Source organism: Lithobates pipiens, unplaced genomic scaffold (assembly GCF_037356315.1).
Source record: "Lithobates pipiens isolate NorthernLeopardFrog02 unplaced genomic scaffold, aLitPip1_a1.2 Scaffold_10, whole genome shotgun sequence".
Lineage (NCBI taxonomy): Eukaryota > Metazoa > Chordata > Amphibia > Anura > Ranidae > Lithobates > Lithobates pipiens.
Window position 1 is genome coordinate 221417078 of NW_027507686.1, and position 24118 is coordinate 221441195.

The following is a 24118-nucleotide window of genomic DNA, read 5'->3' on the forward strand; positions in this document are numbered from 1 at the left end:
TTTACTAAATACGTTGTTTGTTTTCCCAGACATACACTTTAATTTAAATAATCTCAGCAGTGAGTGCCACTGTTTTAAAAACCTTCTTTCTGTGTAAATATATATATACATACATGGTGCAGTCATGTCTCCTAATTACATATGCACGCTCTGCTTCCTACTTAGCAACACAGTGATTGTACTTCACTGCTCACTCCCTAACTTTAAATATATGGTTAAATCAGTAGAGGTTAAAGGATAAATACAAAGGCTGACATTTCTGACCTCTTTCTAGGAATACTCATCACCTGGCTGGCTAAAATTATGTCACCTATGTCAGTGACCTGGAACAAGAATTGGAAGCATTGCAAATGCTCCCTCTAGTGGTCTGCAGTATTTCTTATGTAGTTGGCATCCCTAGAGAGAAAGTGGAAAACGACTTCTGAACATGCCAGCTGCCTGGCTGTCATTTTAATCAAATGGCTGTAATGCTACATACACACGACCGGACTTTCTGGCAGAAAAGGGCAGACGGTCTTCCCAACGGACTTTCAACTGAGTTACGACAGACATTTCTGACAGAACGGACTTGCCCACACACAAACGGACCAAAGTCTGTTAGTTTTGAACATGATGACATAAGATGGGACTACAAAAGGAAGTTCAATAGCCAGTAGCCAATAGCTGCCCTTGCGTCGTATCTGGTCCGTCGGACCATCATACAGACACACAGTTTTCCCGATAGAAATTTATTCTGTTGGACAGATTTGAGACATGTTCTATTTCTAGGTCTGTCTGAATTTTTGAAGAAAAAAGTCAGATGAAGCCCACACACGATCAAAATATCCCACGGAATGATTCCATTACAGAGTCAGATATGTAAGTCAGATATGAACAAGCAAACAGCATTTTCAGGAACAACCTTGTATGCATTTGTCAAAGTACAGGTATTGCTTAAAGGATAAACCTGTCCACATGATTAGTCTCATGTATCTATTCAGTATGTGTAATTTGCCACTGAAATCTCCAGGCACAGGTCTCCTGCAATAGACATTGCCGTTAGACATCAATATACTGAATATTGATAGAGTCTGAAAGAAGAATGGCTGTCTTTGGACTCAACACACCATGTTTCCTTAACCACCTGATTACTTACTGCGCCATTCTAAAAAAATAAAAATAAACAGTGGGCAAGTAGACTCATTTTTCTGTAGTGCTGCTTGTAAACGGCACAACAGAAAACAGTTAGTCCTGGTTCATACCAGTTCACTGTGCGATATCCCATGCGATTCGCACCGCACTGCAAATCACATGCGATGTCTGTGCAATGCAATTTCTAATACTATCTGTATGGCTGAATTTGCATTCGGACCAAACTTGCACAAGACCCTTTATTTGGTCCACACCAGTATGTTCACACCCATGCGATTCAATTCATGTCCAAACTGACAGTTCGCACTGCGATATGCGAACTGTTTTACGGATGTCATTAACTTTCTATTGACATTCCCAGCAGTTTGCATAGTGCAGTGTGAACTGCCTTGTGAGTCAGGTGCGATGCCGTAACCCGCAGTGGATTTGCAGGGATCCCACATCGCACTAGTGTGAACCGAGCCTTACAGGCCTTTTGAATGCCTGTCATCGAGATGTCATTAGACAGCGAAGATCACATGCAAAATGCACAGAGCCAATCAGAGTGGCTCTGTGCTTTGTAATCATGGTAAACCTAACATATTGATCAAAAGTATAAACTAAAAAATGTCAACACAGCACTCCCCTTCCACCACTGCTACTGATCACTTCTGTAAATAACACTGCTCCCACTGAGCCCCAACAAAAGGGGGCACACTAACCAAAAAGGGGGCACACTAACCAAAAAGGGGGCACACTGAGCAACAAGGGGGTAAACCCAACAGCATGAGGGTACTCAGAGCAGGAAGGGGCCATATTGACCATAAAGGGGATACACTGACCAACGATTCAACAGTTATTTGGCACTTACCAATGAGCACCAACAATGAAGGGAACACACACCACTGACGACCAACACTTAAAAGGGCACTTCCCACCAGCAACCCCCTTAGGGCCCCTGATCACTGAAATCTGAAAGCTGTTCTGTGCATCACATAGTCCTGACCACTGACTGCTACACTGTATACAAAAAATAGGGATGAGCTTGGGTTGTGCTCCAGGTTCACTTTGAACCCATGCATACCTCCAAACATTTTGAGATGGGAATGAGGGACACCTGCTAGCAAATGTATGTAGGCATAGGACACGCCCCCGCCACACGCCCTTAAAGTGGTTGTATAGTTAATTTTTGGACTTTAACCTACAGGAAAGCCTATAATAAGGCTTACCTATGGGTAAAAAAATATCTCCTAAACCTGTATGGTTTAGGAGATATTCCCCTCGCAATGCGCCGTTGACTGCAGCGGCGCATGCGCACAGGGGATTCTCGGCTGAAAGTCCGGCAGACGCTGGACCCTGCCGGAAAGAAAATGCACGCGGGGAGTGACAATATCGCGGCTCCGGCCACTCACAGCGCAGGAGCTGTGATACCCGGAAGAAACGCAGAGGGAACATGTCAGCTCCCTCGGCGTGGATCGGGCCAGATGTCGGGGCCTCGTTCTAAGGTAAGTATTTCATAATGAGCTAGTATGCCTTTTCCTTTGCAGGTGAGTAAAAAAAAAAAAAACTTCAGTGGGTATACAACCGCTTTAAAGGAGAATTCATCAATAAAAGGTTAACTTAATCCACAAGGGCATTTTTTTACCACTACTATGCCTTTATATTGGCTTTTAAAATTTACATATGCAGCAATTTAAAATTTGGATGAAAGGTTTAGTTTAAAGATAAAAAGAGCATTTTATATACAACTATATAGATCAGATCAAAATCAGGGACAACTGATGGGGAAAGAGGGACAGAGGGCCATTTCTCCAAATCGGAGTCAGTCCCTCGAAATCAGGGACAGTTGGGAGCTATGCCATGTTCAGCTGAACCCGGAAGTCAGTTGTCAGTGCCAGGCCAATGATCTGTGAGTGGTGGATTCCCCAACCTGTAGCTGCACATATACAAAGGGACTTCATTGTGACCTCATTAATCTAACATGGCCCAGGTCATCAAACACAATCTGTGTTTAATCAGCTTCCTTGGAGAGCAGGGGAGACATTAGGGGTCTAATAGACTCCTAATGTCTTCATAAAGAGTACCTGTCACTGCCCAAAAAGCTATCACAACAAAAACAAAAAAATATACAATAGCACCCCCTGCATATACAGGCAAATGCAAAACCCACACGTAGGTCCAGCACACATATGTAAATGGTGATGACATCACAGATGTGAGGTATCACAGTGAACATGGAGTAAGAACAATAATTCTAGGGCCATATTTCATAACAATTTTACATCTTCACGTTTGGTATTGATTTACTCGCAACACCATCTTTTATATTTTACCCAAAAAATTGGGTTTTACATTATGTGTGCGTGCTTAAAATTATTTAAAGTGGGAGTCCCAGGAAATACTGCAGCTGCTGACTTTTAAAATAAGTACAGTTACCTGTCCCAGGGTCCATCGATGCCAAACCGTCCCTCGGCCCTCGGTAAGGGAATCAGGAAATGAAGCCTTGAGGCTTCACTTCCCGGTTCCCTACTGCACATGCGCGAGTAGCGCAGCGCAATCTGAATGATCCCTACTGTCTCTGAGATCTGAGTGTGTCCCAGCAGACAGCACGGCGGGACAGGAAGAAGCGTAGACTCCCGTGGGAGTCTATGCCCGGAAGTGGGTGCAAGTACCTGTCTTAGACAGGTATCTGCACCCCCCTCCCCCTGAAAGGTGCCAAATGTGACACCGGAGGGGGGGATGGTTCCGAAAAGCAGAGGTTCAATTTTTGTGTGAACCTCCACTTTAAGTGGATTTTTTCCTGAAAATCTGTGTTTGATAAATGGCTGCACAAATATTGTGTGACATAGAAAATTGCAACAGCCACCATTTTATTTTCTAGGGCCTTTGCTTTTTAGAAAATATGTAATGCAAAACTAATTTTAAACAGGTATGTGAAAAATTCCAAAATTTCCCTGGAAAACTTAACTGGTTAAATATCAAAACCTGTCTCAAAAAGTAATATAAAATTAATTTGGGTATAGTGTTGTATGACCGAGTAGTTATCAGCCAAACTATCACAGCACTGAAAACAGAGAAATGGCCTAGTAATGGAGGGGTACATACAGGTTGGTACACAAGCAGTTAAGCTTAATAATAATTACTTTTTGAACCTGTATAATAGCTGGAAAGAGGGAGACACTGGAAAGTCAGATAGACTATTGGTTATTACCCATAATCCCTCCATGTGTCTGTTCACATTGTTATGATCTGAGGCCAAACTTGGTTCTATGCCAAGAACAAATCAGGTAATAATTGAGCTGGAATTACTCTCCATTTAAAGCTGAACTCCAGGCAAACAACTAAATACACAGATGGAATACATATCATGTAGCTGCTTTACCTGCCAAAGAATTTGTATTTTTGTCCACCCAGTTATGAGATTTACACAGCTATGCTACAGAGCACAGACCTGTCTTGCAGGGCAGGAGACCTTATTTTTTTCTTGGCTGCCGTTAAAAAATACACTTACCCCCTCCCCCCCCCCCCAAGGAGAAGCAGCAGATAAAAGTAGGCAGGTGCAATCTAAATTCTCCACTGCAGGTGCCGCTTGACAGCAGCAGCAATGAAGATGGGTGCGGAAGTTAAAGGAGAAGCAGCCTAAGCTTGTTTGGCTGGGCTTCTCCTATGGATCACAGGAGTGCAATTCGTTTTCCACTCCTGTGACCTGTTTTCAGCAGAGAGTGGTCTGAAGTCCGCTCTCTGCTGACATCATAGAAATCAGTCCAGGCACCGCGTCATCACAACAATAAAGTCTGGATCTGCAAAGTGCGGCCAGAGTCACATTGGGCACAGTGGGATAATGCAGTTGGACAAGGTAGGTGACAGTGGCCTTCTGACAGGAGGTGGACAGCACTGTGCGGTAATTGTGGGGTGTGCTGCAGGCAGGCACTGTAGCCTTTGCTCTTCCAGAAATTTGTATAGTCTCTTGGCTGGCCCTACAAGTGATGTTTCTTGTTGGGTGCTATGCATGTGTTCTGCTGTTGCTGACATTACAGATCATATCCGTTTGACTGTACAATATCTATATGTAATCGTATGTACAGTAGATGGATATTGCTCTCTATCTAATGCATTAATTGAATGGCATTGTTCTATTAGGCTACGTTGAAAGAGAAGTGGGGGCACACACACACTCACCTAGGCGGAAGAAGCATCAATCCAATGCTGCCTCTGTTGCCGCCAGCTCTTAAGCCTGAAAACTGAGCAATCATGATTGACCAAGTGAGCAGAGCAGAGTGAGAAGAGAGCCAGTGACTGTCAGTCACCAGCTCTCTGACAGCCCCTCCAGTGCTCACTGGAGCACCAGGTTGTGCAGGGGGGCTGGCTCGGGCTTTCAGCGGTGCCCTGAGAGGCTGAGCCAGCTGCTAGTCTAGGCATGTGGGTGGATCCTGACAATAAATCGGGATCTCTCCAGAGCCTGGGCTGGCTGAGTGACGTCAGTCGACAGTAGACTTTAGCCTGCTGTCTGCTGAATATGGGTCACAGGAGTACAGAACAAAGTGCACTCCTATGACCCACAGGAGAAGTAAGGCCCTACTTCTCCTTCAAAGGTGAATTCCAGGCATGTTATATTTTTCAAATAACGTGTTGCGCTGTCAAACATGACCTTATTTACATAAAGACCATCAATTAGACAAAAGTGAAAAAAAAGGAAGAAATGATAATTCAAAATTCCACCTATAAATCCATAAAGTGAATTTAAAAAAATGTGTTGATCCAATTTCAATCGGTGCAAACACCCAGTGCTCCTCACAGGATAAATATGACAAATATATCTGCTTACCAGATATTAAGACCCCCCAAGATCTATATGCGCATGAGTGAGCATTCACCCCTCACTATGGGTATAACCTCCTTAGTTGTTCAGCCTATTTGATTGGATTCCAAAGATATGTCCCCCACAGCTATTATCCAATTATTCAAGTGAACTCCAGGTCCAGTCACACGGTAAAACAGGAAGAGGAAGATAGACTCATTGCGCAACGTATATTAAAGGTTCTACTTACAGCAGAAATTATAAAATTAGGCTTAAATGGAAACAATCGTTCATCCAGCACCCTCCATGGGTGCTTCGAAGTCACGGCTGCTCCCTGCCTAGCCTGACGTACGTTTTGTCCAATGGAACTTCTTCTTTGAGGCAGTAAGGGTATTTTTGCTGAGAGGCCAGCCTTATGCATTCAGAAAACAGGAGCACGGGCGTCATTCAGAGAATGCTTTGCATTTTCAGAATGAATGCAAAGAGTTCTCTGATTGGACAATGTGGAGAGCATGGCATCACCACCCTGTCTCTCTATTTCTTTCAATCAGAAAATGCTTTGCATTCCTTCAGAAAACATGGATTCAGTGGAGGGTTTTTGGTTCCTCTTGGCCCACCTTATCATAATCTGGTTATACTTTCTTGTTGGTTCCAAAGCCCTCATTCATAAAAACCATAGCCATGCACTGCACTGATGACGGGGCAAAAAGCCTGAACCAGTTGTATGCAGTTTGGAAAATTATTAGGCTGAATCTGTGCTATAAGTCAGGGGTTCTGGATTTATAGTTGGCCACATAATGGAATGATTTACATGGCTTCACACACAATTCTAAAATGAGGAATAATCCTCTTATTTTTGGGATTTGGGATGGAATGAGACAAATAAATACCTTCTGTTTGAAAAAGGATCTCTTGTGTTTAACATTTAAAGTATATGCAAACCCAATAACTAAAATTACATATGAGCTTTACCATGTTATAACTCTAAAAGTAATTTGAAATATTTTTAAATCTGACACTTTTAATAAAATAATACTTGGTGATCCTGCCATTACCGTCCTTGTTCAGGCACTTCCTGTTAGTGTGATAAGGCTCTGTATCTGTCTTCAAATTGTGTTCTTGCCTTGTCATGCTGTCATATGGGTTTTTAATGGCTGTTTCAACAAACATTTTATGGGCATGATCCACCATGGTAACCATTAGAAAATTTGCCCCAAGACATGCCATGCAAACATAATTTGAGTACATATAGACAGGAAGTGACTGCAAAGATGCTGCAGGGATCAGCAGCACAAAGATACAACAAAGGATTTTGTTAAAGAAAAAAAGGCAAGTGTTTATGTAACACAGTGTTTTAACAAATAAAATGTTATTCAGTTTGGGATACATGCACAACTTAGTGCACAATCCTGGCGTCTGAAGGGTGCTGGGATGAATTAACTCCGGTGCAAATGTGCAGGAGTTATGCCAACCTGGCCTGGCCAGTCAAGATGGGTAAAGAAGCCGACGAGAAGATGTTGGCCCCAGCAAGTGAGCATGCAGACGCTGTATTGCTGGAGCAGAGGTGAATGTAGTTCTGCTTTAAAGGTCCAGCAGCACACAAGTAGCCCAGACTGGCTCATGGCAGCTGAATAACCCCATTGTCTGCATATAACAAATAAGCAAAACCAAAGATTGGAATTTATAACTGACAAAGGAACAGTGCAGACAGGTGGGTGGGGTCATTCTCCACTATTTAAAAACTGTCTGCCAATTTCTATTTTTCCAGATATATATATATTGCCAAAAGTATTGGCCCTCCAAATCATTGGATTCAGGTGTTCCAATCACCTCCATGGCCACAGGTGTAAAAAAAAAAAAAAACAAGAACCTATGCATGCAGTGAATTCAAGCGTGGTATCGTGATAGATTGTCACCTGTGCAATAAATCCATTTGTGAAATTTCCGTGCTACTAAATATTCCAAGTTCATATGTAAGTGGTATTATAACAAAGTGGAAGAAACTGAGAACAACAGCAACTTAGCCATGAAGTGGTAGGCCACGTAAAAAAATGACAGAGTGGGGTCAGCGCATGCTGAAGATCCCAGTGCACAGCAGAGTCAACAGCTACAAAACTCCAAACTTAGTATGGCCTTCAGATTAGCACAACAATAGTGCGTAGAGAGCTTCATGGAATAAGTGGCGTCCATATGAATTTGGATAGGTCACTGACATCCCTGATGCCTGATGCCAACACAAAAGCCCATTCCTTCAATATTATAACAGGTAACTAAAAGCAAATCATATGCCAGCTTTGTACTTCGATAAGGCTGACCTGCAGGATGCACCAGGCACTTAAGAATTCCATATTATTGATCTAGATTATTGATGGTACACTAGCACAATGAGTACTTGAGGGTTGGAAAAGTAGCTTGAGAACCAACTTGTCCATTCTCTTGCACTAGTAGATTTGCATGTTGGAGCAAGAGTAAGGACTGTTCCTATAGGGATCACAGGTGTCCCCGCTTCTTAGCAGGGCTAAAATGAAGTAGTTCAGTGGCATAGGCATCAGGACAGTTAAAGCAGTAATTGCTTTCTTTGCAAGGAGCTTATCAATTTTTTTTAAATATTAACATGCTCTCTGGGTCCCCACTGGGACTGACAGATATTCTACTCTTCCCCAGTCTACCCAGAGTTGCCAGACCAGGGCCAACATAACAAGTAATGGTGTCTTCTAGCAAAACAATTAGAGGGCTGCTGTGTCTTTTTAATACCTGTCTCATAGGCAACTCCTCTAGTAAAACATAATATGAATCTCTTTTAACTAAAAAGTGGACTTCTTTTCCAGCGCTGACCTTCTTTTATAAGTGCCCCTGTGATGACAGAATCACTGTAATTTTATGTAGGCCGCTCAGCTGAACACTACAACCTAGCCATAGCTAATTTCTCCCTCCCTGCACCAGAGTAACAGAGCACAGGGTGAAAGAAGGAAAGGAGAACTCTTGGACTTGGACTATTGGTAGCACTGGGATGGGTAGTCCTGCTCCTGGAGACAAAGCAGAGTGGGCACAGGAAGTGCGGTGGAATTTAATGTGATGCGAAGAACTAAACAGGGTTGACAGAGCTGCCAACTAAGGGCAAGACTGTTGACTCCAGACAAGAGAACACCAAGCTGCAAGGAGCTACAGTGGCATAAAAATATATAGGACAAAGCCCCATACAGACACAGAGCCTTCACCCCAGAGAGGACTGAAGATTCAGGTGGGGAGCTATTAATCCAGCAATGCCAGCCTAAGAGAAATGCCATGTGCCTGGCATGACCTCTTGCAAGGACTCCAAAGGACTGCCAGAGAGCAGTGGTTTGTGCTGAGAGCTCTCCGGGCCATCAAAGTTGTTTGATTTACCTGCCTTGCAGAGAATTGACTGCCACTCATGGACAACTCCCTTCTTTTGGAAGCATCAAATTCCTTAACATGGGATTACAAACACTCTGCAAAGCAGCCTTTTTCAACCAGGGTATCTTTTGGGTTCCTTAAGGGGACCTTGGCAAAATGCCTAAAAACTGCCTTAAATTGCCACAAAATGATGTACCAGCAAGTGGATCAGCCTGCCGTTTTTGATACACAAAGCCACAGATTTCCATTGAGCAGCATTACAACCTTGGGCATTGTACTGACATCATTGGTTGAAAAGGAGTACATTGGACACTGGCACACCACCATCCTTGTTTGACCCTCCCCATGCTCCTCTACGTCAGCACTGAAAAGCTGGAAAACCATTTAGTGCCAGTGTGCAAAAGTGTATTTGCTGTCAAAGAATAAAGGCTGAAGGCTGATACACAACCACACAGTCCACACAATTCTGGTCACACCGGTCCATGATGTGGTCAGTCCCGATTGCTACAGGAGACCGACCACTGGGGAGGAAGCTAGATAAGTGTGCCCCTTGCTACTGGAGGATCCGTCACCTATACCAGGCAGAGCAATCCTCTTCTGTTGTGCACAGTCAAATATCGGAAGTACTGTTAACCCTGGTGGGTTTAAAAGTGTTGATGCCGAACATGAAAGTGCAAGGCATTTAAATTTGGTGAGTGAGTTTCTTAAGGGAGCAGAATCACTGTCATAAACAGTGTGGTGGAAGGAAGTTTATTTTGATTATAAATCATAGAGGAGTCATCACCAAGCTAAGCACTTGAAGATTGTCACTTTTATGGACTTTAATTTGATTTTTTTTTCACTTTTGTTTGTTAACGTTTTCTGTTTTTTAATACATTTTTTATTTTATTATTCATAATTTTTTCACTGTTTATGTTGTTGTCACTATCACATGGTGTCACTTAAATTGTTTTAGTATTTGTTTCACGGTAATATTGTGACATAAGCGCCACTATTTTTTCATTTAAAAGAATAAATCACCTCTAATGTTGGGTGACGTATGTGTACAGTATGCATGCTGTTGCAATTCATACAAATATTAGTTTAGTTTTTTTACATTTTAGAATGGGATGCCTCGAGAATTTTAAAGGGGTCGTGACTGGAAAAAGGTTGAGAAGCCCTCCTGTAGAGAGAGTGCTCCATCAAGAGACTTAGGGCCTCAAAACCGGCAGATTGTAACTGAGTGCCCACTGACCAGTGGCATGGATAGGGTCTTAAAATTACAGATAGGCCATATAGTTGATCCATTATATTTGTTTATAATTACAGTTGACATTACATTTACATTCAATGTTGTATTCTTGCAAAACCCTCTTCTGCAAGGCCCTGCTGTGTTGCTTTGAGTAAAGCCCACTGTTGAGCTCTAGGTTATTTCAGGGGGAGTCACCTCTGGGGGAAGAGCAGCTTCTTCTAACCAGTGGCAGTGGCTCCTAATGGGGAAGCTCTACTTTTAATTCAAATAATCATCATAGGGTGAAAAGGTTAATGACCTTTTACTTGGCTTGGAATCAGAAACAAAGAAATATTCTAATTGTTTCAGTAAGAATAAAGTGTCATCTGTAATTGTAAACATTGGTATCCCATAAATGACTCTCCAAAAGCCACAGAATAGCTCCCACTGAGCCAACTGAATCATTAGTGGTGACCACAAATCACATACACTAATTAGTTCCTGTAGCTAACTCACAACTTCGAGGCATGCACTTCTTTAAATGGCTAACCATCATGATTACTGACAACCGAACAGAAGGCAAAATCATCTCCCCCAATAAATATAAGTAGGCAATTGCAATGACAAAATCAGGAAACCCATTTCCTTCACAGAGTATTAGTAAGGTAAAGAGCAGCCATGTACCATGTTAAACACTGGTAAATAGAGAAACATCAGCAGGGGTGCGCTATACCCACGCACCAAACCCACTATGACCTAAAACTTTGCTTTTATTCATAAATTTAGTCTAAAACTCATAATGTAGGAAATGAAAGGAAGTCATGAGGATGCCAGGTGTATAACCTTATAGGGCAATGCAAAAATACAAAAATGATGGAACAGATATACATCTGCCTTCATTATAGGGAGATACCGACCAGACAGCAAGTATGTCTTTAGCTGCCGTTGGTCAATTTTTCTGTCTGAGTGGAGATGTGTATGGGGTAGGGTCAGTATCGGCCACATACCACAACCCAAAAGGCATGGATTGATACTGAGGGTTACTGTGGTTACTAAAAGGCTCAGCTACCCATCAAAATTTAATATGTCACAGTACCCTTCCAGCCTGGGAAAATAATGAACTTCTATCAATCCACCAGTCCACAAAAATCTCCCTTTCCCTTGTACAACTAAACCCACAATTGCCCAATAAATCTAAGTGCTCATAATGAAAAAAAAAGAAAATGAATTAAGAAAGGCACATAGCAAAATGTTGCCATGTGCTTTTCTATAACACACTTTTTGCACTATACAACCCTGAAAAAGCCTTGTTTTAAGGTGAAACATGTTGGGATTTTTGTATTTTTTAATTTTTTTTTCTTTATTTTTCATTATGTACACTTATATTTATTGACGCAATGTGGGTTTAGTTGTAGGAGAACTTATCTAAGTTATTAAATATACAAGCTTTCACGACACATTCCCTTCTTCAGGTTAACAATTCCAAAAATGGTTCGGATGCCTACATATTTATACAGTACACAGAGTTACAAAGAGAAGCAGCGAAATACAACCATTAATATAATGCAACTCATTCTTGATTCACTTTAGTAGTAATAGTTATTGTAAAGGGTTAAGCTATATAGATAGTAATCAGGGCTAGAGAGTGTTATTGGAGTAATTAACTTTGAGATACGAAGTCCAGAAATCTAGATGAGTTCTTCCAAAATGTCCATATACCTGAGAAGCTATGAAAAAACAGTACCACTGCAAATCCGTAATAATCAGAATCTCCGCTCTTGAATTTATTTGCAGTTATCCCTGTCAGCGATTACTTATTTTTTGCAATATTTACCTGTATTCTCTCCCTGCTAGAGCAGAAGTGTCAGGCTGAGTATCAGGCTGTATTGCTGTCCTATAAACCCGATCTCAGTGCTGATATCAGACACTCATAAAATAAGCGTAATTTAAGGATTACATCAAATAAAGCGAAAGCTGGCCATAGACGGGTCAGTTAAAAAAAAAAAAAAAAAAGGATTCCCCTATCCACACAAGCGAGATCGATAAGGGAATTCTCCCGCTGTGCTATTGTATTTTGACAGCAGGAATTCCTCTGCTGTCAGAATACACTGATCAGCTTTGATCTAATGAAACATTTCCAACACCCTATTTGACAAAAGTCAATTGTTACATTGACTTCTGTGGAGCAGGACTAGCCATAGGTGGATTGAAATTCAGAGGGGCCCTGTTGAACCGGGCAAATTTTGATCGATCTGTGGCAAGTTTTAGCTTACTGCAGCAGCTCAGACAGTCTGTCAGTTATCAGCTCTGGGTTCAAATAGTATATATATATATATAGCCTGACACTAAGCTGCATTTCTGCTATAGCAGGAAGAAAAAACAAATGAACACACACACCTACTCCTTACATGTAAGGCAGAACTTTTACAACAAATGAAATTAGATCTAGACTATTACAAAAGCCCATTCCTTATCTCCTTTAAATAATGCAATCCATTAATCCTGTTTGATTTTTCATTTTTTTTTAGATAAAGTAGGGAACCCCCATCAAGTTTTGATTGTTAGTACCCCGGTTATCCTTCTCCATTTGCCCTGTTGACTATTGTCGTTGAGAGCAGGAAAGTGATAAGAAACATTAGCCAAACTAGTGAAGTGAGCTTAAAACCCAGTTACACCACTTTTACCTAAAGATAAGCCTACAATAAGGCATGCGCACTGAAGAAAGGGCACGACCGTGCCTTTTCTAAGTGGCTTATGCCGTGACTGGAAGCTCCCATGCGCATGCTCAGAAGGAAGAGGGGTGAAGATGGATGCAGCCATCAGCGGGGACATTGCGGGCTTCATTTGCAGGTAAGTGACACATAATGGGCTAGTATGTGATGCATACTAGGCCATTTTGCTTTTACTTCGCAGGGGAAAAACGAGGAAGTAAAACCCATCAGGGTTTACTTCCTCTTTATCCTCCCCCCAACACATACCCTTATCCCCAAATCCAATCCTTAAGGCTCCTTTCACACTGGGGCGGTGTGGGCGTCGGCGGTAAAATGGCGCTATTTTTAGTGCCGATTTACTGTCGTTTTAGCGGCGGTATTCGGCTGCTAGCGGGGGCAGTTTTACCCCCCTGCTAGTGGCCGAAAAAGGGTTAAAACCACCCCAAAGCGCTGCTGCAGCGACGGTATAGCTGCGCTGCACCATTCATTTCAATGGGCAGGAGCAGTATACACACAGCTCCAAAGATGCTGCTAGCAGGACTTTTTTACTGCCATGCCAGCGCACAGCTCCAGTGTGAAAGCCCTTGGGCTTTCACACTGGAGTGTGAAGAGTGCCTCTTTTAGGGCGCTTTACACAACTAAAATATCCCTTTTCAGCAGAGTTAGCATTCTGGGTATTATGCTGTTGGATAGATGTGGCTTGCCCACCCTTGGCTTAAGTGCCCCCCTCTTGCATAAGTGTCCACAACTGGAATAAGTGCTCACAACTAGCATAAGTGCTCATCCCTGGCATAAGTGCCCATCCCTGGCATAAGTGTTCACTCCTGGCATAAGTATCCATCCCTGGCATAAGTGCCCATCCCTGGCATAAGTATTCATCCTTGGCATAAGTGTCCACTCCTGACATACATGTCCACCCCTGGCAAAAGTGTGCACTCCTGGCATAAGTGCCCATGCCTGGTAGAAGTGCCCATCCTTGGCACTGCCAAGGAAAATGAGGGTCCCACACCTCAGCTGTCATTTTTTAATGCATTCCAGAAAATAAACTAAAAATCTCAAAGGTAATTTTTATAAATGGGTCCTGAAATGTCTCTGAACACTAAGAACTCATAACAGCACCCATTTTTTACTGTAATAGGCTGTCAGAGCAAAGACCTAAGATAACAATGACATCTCTGTTCAGTGTTACGTACTATCTCTTGTAAACCTATATATTTTTTTTTAATATAACAAACATGTTATACTTACCTGCTCTTTGCAATGGCTTTGCACAGAGCAGCCCTGATCCCCCTCTTGTCGGGTCCTGCTCCTCCATCCAGAGTGGGGTGTTCTAATACAAGAGATGTGTTACTGGCCAGATCATCAGGAGAAAACATAGGGAAAAAGCCAAAAAAAAAGAAGAAAACTAATGCAGCCACCACATCTAATGATTGGTAAACATTGGCTAGCACTTTGAGGTCTTTTGATGGAAAGTGCGTTATAAATAAAATTTATTATTATTATTATTTTCATTCTTTTTTACTTAAAGTGGTTGTATACCCACATTTTTAACTTTTACCTACAGGAAAGCCTATAATAAGGCTTACCTGTAGGTAAAAAAAATATCTCCTAAACATGTACGGTTTAGGAGATATTCCCCTCGGTATGCGCCGCTGACTGCAGCGGCGCATGCGCACAAGGGGTTTCTCGCCGTCAAAATCCGGCAGCGGCCGAGCAGCCGGACTGAAATCTCCCGCGCGCATGCGCGGGAAAGACGATATCGCGGCTCCGGCCACTCACAGCGCCGGAGCCGCGATACCCGGAAGAAACGCCGAGGGAGCATGTCAGCTCCCTCAGTGTCGATCGACCCAGATGTCGGGGCCTCGTTCTAAGGTAAGTATTTCATAATGAGCTAGTATGCGGTGCATACTAACTCATTATGCCTTTTGCTTTGCAGGTTTAAAAAAAAAAAAAAAAAATGTGCAGGTTTACTACCGCTTTAAAGCCAAACTACCAGACGCATGAATTTAGTCTCTTTTCACTAACCTGCTAGAATCTCTTTGAATTTAACCATTGAAATTCTGACCTTCTGTAGTAATCAGTCCCTACCCTGAGACGCAGAACCCTCAAATGGACACCCAAAATTGCCTTGCCAGGGCAAGTAGAACCTGCCTTTGGCACCAGTATCTACCAACACCATTGATGCAAGGTACCCTTTAAGTTGTTAAAGTTTTTAGGGTTTCAGAATCGAATGCTTTGTACACACGGTCGGACTTTCCGATAGAAAATGTGCGATCGGACTGTGTTATCAGAAATTCCGATCGTGTGTGGGTTCCATCTGACTTTTTCTGTCGGAATTGCCAACACACAAAGTTTGAGATCTGGATCTAAAATTTTCCGACAACAAAATCCGATAGTTTAAATTCCGATCGTGTGTAGACAATTCCGACGCACAAGGTGCCACGCATGCTCAGAATGAATTACAAGAAGAAAGATATTGGCTACTGGCCTCTTTATGGTCCTGTCGTACGTGGGTTACGTCACCACGTTCTGAACGATCAGATTTTCCGACAACTTTGTGCAACCGTGTGTATGCAAGACAAGTTTGGGCCAAAATCCGTTGTAAAAAATCAGACGGATTTTGTCGTTGGAATGTCCGATTGTGTGTACAGGGCATAAAATTGTTTTTGAAGCCAAGCGATATTTCTTGACAGCCATGGACATTCCCCATGCCAAGCCTGTCTCTACAGGCTACAATGTATAATAATAACAGGAGGTCACTATAGCGGGCAGCTCCTGGCTAAAGTTCCCGACCTCAACTCACAATTTTGTCAGAGCCTGCTGGAGATACAAGACTAGTCTGACCCGTTCCTGATACTATGGATACACTGCACTGACATGCATATGGTTGCAGGCTCTTCATTCTGCAGGTGTGCTAACTACTAGATTCTTATCAGGTCAAAGCATCACATAACTGCCTGAAACAGTAACAGCATGAAGGTATAATGAGAGACGCAGTTCCACAAATCAGTAGTATGGCCTGCAGAAGTAATCCTGGCCTACGATAGGACATTTAGGGCTTTCATTATATGATCTTAATTAGATCTGCCAATAACTGCGTAGTGCAAGAGCCTGTCTGTTTGGATAAAATGTGGATCAGTTGTTTAGGTAGACCCTCTCATTGTGCAGTTTTGGTGAATTTAAAAGAGATTATACGTGCCATACGCTGATTGTACAATCAGCTTTGAGATTCCTGTCCATGACTGAAAAGCTCAGGTTGCTTGGTGCCTTTTCTAATATAAGAACCATCAGTAGCTGGTTCAAGGGAGCCACCCACCATTCATGGAATAGCGTTTGCTGTGGTTGGGAAGCCAATCCTTGGGTGATAACTCCACACTTGCTGCATCCTTGAGCATGCCAATCTGCATTTAGCTCCAAATTTTAGGTGTCCTTTCAAGCAGAGGTACCAGAGCTGTAGCATCACTATGGACACATGCTACAACTTGCATTTAATTCTGCTTGGGGTAGATAAAGCATATTGAAAACAAATTCTGCCCAGGGTGCCAGAGGGCACTTATAGTGGATTGGGGATATGCATTGAGGCCCATATTGTACATATCTGCCTGTAAGTTGTAGAGAAACTTGCTATGTAGAGCAAAATATTTCTTGAGTTTTTAGAAATAGTTTGCCATGTAAAATTAATCATGGACTACAGCCATGGTCAACTTCATGTCAGTTGCCACTACAGTCTAATGCCCCGTACACACGATCCAAAAATCGTACAAAAAATGCTGCATTCGAATCAATCGTACGATAATCGGATCGTTAGTACAGAGCTTTCGAGAGCCGGTCCGGACAGTTAATCCGATATTATTCTATCGGACATGCACGGAATTTTTTTTCGTACGATGCCAGATTGTGCGATTTTCCTTTAATCAGTACAGCTGTCGTTTGAAAATGCAATACAAATGCATTACAACACATGACATCACTTCCGAATTTTTATTCTGTCGTATGAGAATTTTCGTGACTTTAGTAAACTCATCAGATTCAATGTGAGATTAGCATGCAAAACAAAACGGACAATAATCGGATCGTGTGTATAAAACCCTTTCATTTTTTTTTATTTCACAAAGGCATCAGATATGCGTTCAGATGATTTCTAGGACCAGAGCTGTATTTATCCAGCACCTTAGACCACCTTGTACACAAAGTAAATTTAGCTGATGGGGTTTGAACCTACCCTCTGTTGGTTATGTGATAAGATGTGGCACTAAGATCTTGAGGGATGAGGGAATTCAGCTTTAATTGCATAGCAGAACAGCATACCTGTGTGAGAACAGCATTACAGGAGAGAGCAGAAAGGAAAAAAAAAACATCCTTCCTGTGCAGAATATACAAACATATATAAATACACAGACACTAGTATATAACTACAGTGCCGTCTATAGTTTGGAGTGCATAATACATGCTGTAGCACTACTTACACCCTCCAGACAGTAGTATCGGTCACAAAGTCTTCTAACAGGCTGGAGAATGTCTGTAAACCCAGAGCCTAATGGCTACTGAAAAAGACTTCATGTCCCAAGAGAGGACCGGCCGATGGATCACAAGGGCAATTGATCCTTCTACCAGGACCCATAGATGTAGATAGTCTTCTTTAGTTCTGCATTTACTTGACACTATATTATTGCTGTACATCAAACATATAGTAAAAAACAATAGATTAAAATGACTGAATGGTCACTATAGGTATTTAGTTGCTTAACCATCCAAATTACGATGGTAAGTTTAAAGACATACTTGAACTACACCCACTTGCTTTTATATTGGGCTCTCCATGACCCTGCTGATCCCGTCTGGTGGGAACAGTCATTAAAGAGAAATCACTGAAAGCCAATCCCAGTCACTATCAGTTGCCTGCATGATAAAAGGCGCTAGGAACATCTGCCTGCACAGCTCATCGCCACCTTCCCTTCTCCACTGCACAGGACCCTCAGCCAAGTTGACCTGTCATGTCTGTGCTCTGCCATGTCTGTGCTATGCCATGTCTGTGCTCTGCCATGCCTGTGCTCTGCCATGCCTGTGCTCTGCCATGCCTGTGCTCTGCCATGCCTGTGCTCCGTCATGTCTGTGCTCCGTCATGTCTTTGCTCCGTCATATCTGTGCTACGTCATGTCTGTGCTCTATCATGTTCGTGCTCCTACTGCCTGGGCCTTAAGGCAGTAAATCGTACATACCTACATGTCCATGAGCAGCTCCTGGCTCTTCCTCTTCAAGTGCCCCCACGGAGAGCCGCATTCCATGGGGGCACTCATGTGGGCGTGCTCCCGAGCCCTGCGGATGTGTCTGTGTCAATGGATTTGACTGATAGCAGCTAGAGCCAATGGCTCATGCTGATATCAATCTATCCAATGAAGACATAAGACAGTAGCTGGAGCTGCTCTGCTTGCCCTTGACGCTGGAACGATCTGGCTCAGGTATGAAAAAGGGGGGCTCTGGGGGGGCAGCTGCACCACAAAAGGTTTTTCACCTTAATGCATAGAATGCATTAAGGGGTTAATCACTTCCCGCCCGGCCTATAGCATATAGCAGAATGACAGCCAGGTGGTGGTTCAGTTATCCTGATTGGGCATCATATGACATCCAGCAGCGTCAGTGTGACACACCGATACACCGATCTCGGTAAAGAGAATCCGACGGAGGCTCTTTACCACATGATCAGCCGTGTCCAATCAAGGTTGATCACGATGTAAACAGGAAGAGCTGTTGATCGGGTTTTAATCACTCTCGTCTGACAGTCGCAAGTAGAGGAGAGACTATTGGTGGCTCTCCTGACGGGGGGGTTGTAGTGATTGTTTATCAGCGCAGCCCCCCCTCGGATGCCAACACTACAGCCCCTAACATGTGGATGGCCAGGTACATTCCCCATGGCCATCCACATGTGCCAACTTATATGCCAATCAGTACCCACAAATGGGCACTGACTGGCACCATTATAGAACTAATAAAATCAGTGATGCCCAGCAATGCCACCCACCAGTGTAATCAGTGCCACCCATCAGTGGCCCTCAGTGCCTCCTATCAGCATCCATCCGTGCCCACCTATCAGTGACCATCAGTGCCCATCCGTGCCACCTATCAGTGCCACCCATAAGTACCCATCAATGCCCCCCATAAGTACCACTTATGAGTGCCCATCAGTGCCACCTATGAGTGCCCATCAGTGCTGCATACCAGTGCCACCTATCTGTGCCCATCAGTGCCGGCTATCAGTGCCACCTCTTCAGTGCCACCTCATTGGTGCCCATCGGTGCCGCCTTATCAGTGCCTGTCATTATAGAAGGAAACTTACTTATTTACAAAAAAATATTAAGAGAAACAAAGAAAAAAATAATTTTTTCAAAATTTTTGGTCTTCTTTTATTTATTGCACAATAAATAAAAATCGCAGAGGTGATCAAATACCACTAAAAGAAAGTTCTATTTGTGGGAACAAAATGATAAAAAATTTGTTTGGATACAGTGTAGCATGACCGCGCAATTGTCATTCAAATTGCGACATTGCTGAAAGCTGAAAATTGGCCTGGGCAGGAAGGTGTATAAGTGCCCGGTATTGAAGTGGTTAAAGAAGTTGTAAACCCTCAGGGTTTTTCACCTTCATTGCCCCTAGATGTTAACCCCTTCCTAGCTAGTGTCATTAGTACACTAACAGTATTATCACTGATCACTCAGTGTCAGTATACCCTTCCAGCCAAGGTCTGTTAGTGACAGATAGCCCGCCGCCCTAGCAGAGTTCCACTATAAGTCGCTGATCACCCCCATTACCAGTATAGTGTCATAGCGGCATTAATTCCAGTATATATACCAGTGTTTATAAACGGTATAACCTTCACACAAACCAATTACTGTACACTTATTGGAATATTTCTTTTTTTACCAAAGACATGTAGCGGAATACATTTTGGCCTAAATTTATGAAGAAATTCGATTTTTTTTATTAATTTATTGGATATGTTTTATAACAGAATTTTATTTTTTCAAAATGTTCATTTGTATAATAAAAAATAAAAAGCCAGATTTGATTACATACCACCAAAAGAAAGCAAAAATTATATAGATGTCAGTTAGTGCCAGATAGCCTGCAACCCTAGCACAGTTCCACTATAAGTCGCTGATCACCGCCATTACCAGTATAACGTCATAGGTGCATAAATTCCAGTATATATATACCAGAGTTTATATACAATATGACCCCATTCACACCTGAGCGTTTTGTAGCTTGAAGCCTGAAGCTACAAAACGCTAGAGGGGAAAAAATCTATTATTCTCAATGGAGATGGTTCACATCTCCACTCCATGTCGCCTGAAGCCAAACGCCTGAAGCTCAAAAAAGTTCCGGACCCTTTTTTGTCGCTCGAATTGAGCAGATTTGGGCGTTTTTCTTCTTTTAACATTGGTGACCTTTTGCCCTGCACAAAATCGCGGCAAATCACGGTAAAAAACGTAGCGAATCGCGGTAAAAACGCTGCAAAATCGCGGTAAATTTGCGCGATTTTCTGCTTGAAAACGCTACGCTCAGGTGTGAATGCAGCCTAAAACCTTTACAAAAAACAATTACTGAACACTTATTGGGATATTTTTTTTCACCAAAGACACATAGCGGAATACATTTTGGCCTAAATTTATGAAGAAATTTGATTTTTTTTTATTAATTTATTGGATATGTTTTATAACGGATTTTGTTTTTTCAAAATTTTCATTTATATAATAAAAAATAAAAAGCCAGATTTGATTAAATACCACCAAAAGAAAGAAAAAATCATATAAATGTCAGTTAGTGCCAGATAGTCCGCCACCCTAGCATAGTTCCACTATAAGTCACTGATCAGCGTCATTACCAGTATAGCGTCATGGGTGCATAAATTCCAGTATATATACCAGAGTTTATATACGGTATTACCTACACACAAACCAATTACTGTACACTTATTGGATTTTTTTTTTTTTGACCAAAGACATGTAGCGAAATCCATTTTGGCCTAATTTATAAGAAATTAGATTTTTTTTATTAATTTATTGGATATGTTTTATAACAGAGTTTTTTTTATTTTTTCAAAATTTTCATTTGTATAATAAAAAATAAAAAGCCAGATTTGATTAAATACCACCAAAAGAAAGCCAAAATTATATAAATGTCAGTTAGTGCCAGATAACCCGCCGCCCTAGCAGAGTTCCACTATAAGTCGCTGATCACCGCCATTACCAGTATAGCGTCATAGCTGCATAAATACCAGTATATATACCAGAGTTAATATATATATATATATATATATATATATATATATATATATATATATATAACCTTCACACAAACCAATTACTGTACACTTATTGGGATATTTTTTTTCCACCAAAGACATGTAGCGAAATAAATTTTGGCCTAAATTTATGAAGAAATTTTATTTTTTTGGATATGTTTTATAGCAGAATTTTTTTTTTTCACAATTTTCATTTGTATAATAAAAAATAAAAAGACAGATTTGATTAAATACCACCAAAAGAAAGCAAAAATGATATAAATGTCAGTTGAAGTAGCACAGTGCTGAATAGCAAAAAATTTCTTGGTCATGAAGGGGGTAAAACCTTCAAGAGTTCAAGTGGTTAAAAAAAAGCGTTTCTGTTTCATTCTGATAACCCACATGCTGACATAAAATAATATTCCTTCAATGCAATGATAAAAAAAAAATAGAGAACTTCTTGTGGTTTTGGGAAGCAAGCATACCAACCGAATGCGTTCCATAGACAATATCAGAGGCACCTGCAAGTCAAAAATGGCTTCTGAGCCACCGGCACTGATTTATATGGAGCTCTGTGATAACATGGAACATCGCCAAATAACTGAACTAATATCCCAAGGATGATGTTCTCTGTCTAACAAAATCCACACAATGCATTTATCATTACAGATGACACAGACGCATCAAAACCATCAAACCCCGGGTAACCTGGGGGCTTATAGAACAAAACTCTACATGGCAGGAGAGCGTACAGAATGCTTTCAACAGGTCCATCGTCACTCAATCCATTACAAAGAATCGTGTTTCATCATCCCAGAGCAGAATGACAGCTAGATACATACTTGCTAATCCCAGCAGCTGGGATCACAGTATAGACTCCAGAAGCTTAGGTTATAAAAAACATATTTTATTATTTTATGGTCGATATATCTTGCACCCTGAATTAAAGAGATATTAAATCCCAAAAACACATAATATATTGCAGCTTACCAGTTCTTATATGTGGTGGCTGCATTCGTTTTCTTTCTATTCTTTCCTGCTGATCCTGCCACATTTCCTATCATAGTGTCTCCACTCTGGATAGAGGAGAAATGGAGGCACCCTTGGACAGCAGCATTGTCAATCTGGAGAAAGGGTGGCTTTAGATCAGGCTTTCTCAACCTTTTCACCCTAGAGGAACCCCAAAAATTATTTTCAGGTCTCGGGGAACCCTTACTAAAACCAATCAGGGGTCAATAGGAACAATGCCCCAGATACTGGTGGCCAATAGGAATAATGCCCCCCTTAAAGTGGTGCTCAGATTACCACCCTTAAAGATACCTAAAAAGATATTTGGTGTTATGCTGTTGGCTTTGCTAAGTGGTGCTGAACCTTGAACTCTGTAGGCACCATCAAAAAGGTGGTTCATCAGCCGCAGCTCAAGGAACCCCTAGCAACCTCTGGAGGAACCCCAGGGTTCCACGGAACCCTGGTTGAGAATGGCTGCTTTAGATACACTGACAGATTTATATGGACTAAGGCTGGCAATAAACAGTTCACATCTCAGCCGGTTCAGCAAGAATCGCCCAAGATTCGAACCATTAAAGTGGTTGTAAACCCTTACAAACCACTTTGACCTACAGGTAAGCCTAGATTAAGGCTTACCTGTAGGTCCAAGAAATATCTCCCAAACCTATACGGTTTAGGAGATATTTGCCCGAAGACGGGCACCGCTGTCTACGGCGCATGCGCCGTAGACAGCGGCGTGAAGGCGCACTGAGCGGGGCATCCTCGATTACAAAGATGCCGCGCAATGCCGCGCGTCTCGGCTCCCGTGCGCATGCGTAGGAGTGACGTCATCGCGGCTTCGCCGAATGACAGCGGCGGAGCTGCGAGACCCCACCGAGAAGATGGATGCGCCGAACTACAGGGGACAGCGGTGACTTCGCTGGCTCCTGTGTCAGGTAAGTGACACATAATGAGCTACTATGCGATGCATAGTAGTCCATTATGCTTTGCCTTTGCAGGGAATGAAAGAGGAAGTAAACTCATCAGGGTTTACTTCCTCTTTAATGGGCAGGCTGAACACAAGTTGATCGACCAACTTGGGTAGAACAAGCCTGCCAGATTCTCTTCCGATTATCGCAAGATATCGCTATAGCAGCTAGCGATAATCACTGTCTTCTCCTGGCGGGGACGTCTTCCCCTGACCGCCCCCCGCTGCCGGAAGAAGACAGTTGCTGATTTCCCTGTCAGCACTATCTGGCTCCATTCACACCTGGGCGATCCGATTCGACACGATTCTGCCTGCAATTCCAGAATCGTGGCCAAACGCAGAACGGGTTTGCAATGCCCTTATTTCTTAAAGAGGTTGTATACCCATTTTTTTTACTTTGACCTACAGGTAAAACTATAATAAGGCTTACCTGTAGGTAAAAAGAAAAGCAGGTTTAGGAGATATTCCCCTTGCATGTAGCTGCTGACTTTAGCGGCGCATGAGCTCCAAATTTCCCAGCTGAAAGGTCCGGCAGATGCCAAACCTTGCTGGAAAGAAGTCTCCTGCGGGCGTAACAACATGGCGGCTCTGGCCACTGACAGCACCGGAGCCGCAATACCTGGAAGACACACCAAGGGAAAATGTCAGCTCCTTTGATGTG

At 42.4% G+C, this 24118-nt stretch overlaps 1 protein-coding gene across 2 annotated transcripts in view; it reads right to left on the minus strand.

Annotated features, from left to right (window-relative positions):
* The window catches only part of CREB3L1 (cAMP responsive element binding protein 3 like 1), a 131209-nt gene that overhangs the window by 105522 nt on the left and 1569 nt on the right, over positions 1 to 24118 (minus strand). The gene's annotated exons all lie outside the window — the stretch shown is intronic.